Here is a 2,595-nt window from a genome sequence, read left to right as displayed (position 1 = left end):
GTAGCTTTTAAGTCAGGCAGTCAGCTGAAAACCACCAAAGAGTTTGGTACTTAAAATTGTTAACAGTCAACTTTGTTAATTTTAAATAAATATTTTAAAAAACAAAGTCTCGGACATTGATCGTTACCTCAAGTTTTGGACTAATTGAAAACAAATATTTTCTTTTCTCACGTTCAACGTTACGATCGGAATTATTAGAATTTATTGAACAAAAACTGTCAAACTTGAATCTGAATCAGACCAGGTCATGTGTCGTACCTTCCCCCCTCCCCACATTCTTCTGGAATTCATTGAATACACAGGGATAATGAGGGAGTAAAATACGAGGGCACAATAGGGCAGAAATGACCGCGGTGCAAGGCCAAACACCATCTCGGCGGTGAGGAAAGGGTTTTAGTGGGTAAACAGCTTAGCTGGAGTCCCACACAACCCAGAGCGACAGACCACCAGCTCTTGGAGTGCATAAAAGAGCATTTCCCAAACCTCACCGGAAAAAAAAACGGAAAATTTAGACATGTTTTATCAATATATAATAATCATATTTTTATCAAATATATGTATCTCCTTAGAGATAATAAATATTTATTTTCTATTGTTTTAAAACTGCATGTTTTTTAAATTTGTAAAATAAATAATAGATATCTTTTGAACTAATTCTAGATGACCATATCTCTACTCTTCTTTTCTCAACTATAGTTTTTGCCTCAAATTTAAAGCCTAGCTTGAGCTTATGACTTTATTTAAAAATTTGCGAGTATATTTTACATATATTATGTGATTTGCGAACGGGGAGTGGGGGGCGCTAAAAAGATATTCTGCCTAGGGATGACACGAAATACTTCTCACAGGTATTTTGGAACAGATATCGATATGGAACAGTCGGGTACCTGAGACCGATATTTAAAATGTCGGGAACAGCAGTAACAGCCGTCTCCGATATTTTCTTTAATGTGTCCAGGCCTGTGAGTCACAGGCTGTGACTGACTGACTGTTTTTTCGTAATTCTGAGCTGTTCTTTGTTCTTGAAACTTGATCTTTTTCGACAAATAGCAGTGCTTCTGAAATAAAATAGCAATTGTTGCATCTGCCCAGTGGAGTAGTGAACAAACTACATTTAAATTTGTATAGGCGCTATTTATCTACTCTGGACATGTTTCAATATTTGCTTATATCAAACATAGCTGAAGTATTAAATGGCCGATTTTCAATTAAGCGATAAGATGAATTGTAATCAGTGATCAGCATGAAAATAGAATATTTTTCACATTTTACTGCCCCTAAGTGGAATGTGGTCACCTTTTTTTGTGTTCAAATAAAGTTTTGATAAAATGGTAAAACGTTACTCATAAAAAATGTTATGACTTTTTTTTTTAACATCAGCCCTTGCATACATAAAAGAACAAAAGGCATTCGGTCTTCGGTCATAATTTATGTCTGACCCAGCAGATTCGCACCCAAATTACTAGGAAGTGGCGTGGATATCCTTCAATGGAACAATTAGTGCAGTCGGATTAGATTAGATTGACCGACGACACCTGTCTCTACTTTACAGCCAAAAACCCCAAATACATTCCACCAAAACTCCAAAGACACTTAGACAAACTCACAGACTGGACAGACACCTGAAAAATTAAAATCAACGCGGAAAAAACACAAACACTTATGGTAACGACGAAACGCACAGACAAACTAAGACTCATCACTCTACATAACGAAAACATCGCCTGGTCCAAATCAGCAAAATACTTAGGCATCTTACTCGACAAAAAACTAACATTCACCGAACACATCAAAGACAAAATCACTAAAGCAAGAGCAGCACGCGCAGCCCTCCACACCTTTCTAAACCGAAACAGCAAACTTACCATCAAAAACAAACTTCTCCTATACAAACAAATTATTGGACCACAGCTTCTTTACGGCGCCTCAGCTTTCATCACGACCTGCAAAACCAACATAAATAAAATACAAACTGTACAAAACAAAATCCTTCGAAACATCTGCAGAGCTCCCTGGTACATACGTAACAAGGACATACACAAAGACTTGAAAATGGACACCATACAGGAATTGTTCACCAAAAAACACTCCAAATTCAAAGCCAAAGTCCTCAATCATTCAAACCCACTAATCCAAAACACATTTAAAATTACCCCACCGCAAAATAACCAGGGCGAAAAATCATGGCCCCCTTTAACTGGGAATAGTACAGTAAATGAAAATTTCATTACTGACTGACCAAAAAAAGTTATAGTACCATTTTCGTGAAACAAAACTAAATTAATTATTGAAAATTAATTAAACGCTGAAATCGACGGCTTTTTTAAATTTTTGAGTAAACTAATGAACGGATTTTAATGTAGTTTATCTGATATCATAGGTATTTTTAATACTTGAAAAAAAAGATAAAACTTTTTTTCAATAGCATCAACGGTTCAACAATTATGCACAAAAAACAGACTTCGCACTATCTTTAATTATTTATAAATAATTGTTAATGAACAATGTTCCACAGCCGGAAATCGAGCACAAACTATAGTCTCAATATTCTGACATCCTTTCGAACAACTTCCAATAATCTTTTACCATCATATT

The sequence above is a fragment of the Dendroctonus ponderosae genome, unplaced genomic scaffold (genome assembly GCF_020466585.1).
Source record: "Dendroctonus ponderosae isolate FM_Combo_2020 unplaced genomic scaffold, Dpon_F_20191213v2 Dpon_F_20191213_1, whole genome shotgun sequence".
Taxonomy (NCBI): domain Eukaryota; kingdom Metazoa; phylum Arthropoda; class Insecta; order Coleoptera; family Curculionidae; genus Dendroctonus; species Dendroctonus ponderosae.
This window is presented reverse-complemented; position numbering follows the sequence as displayed.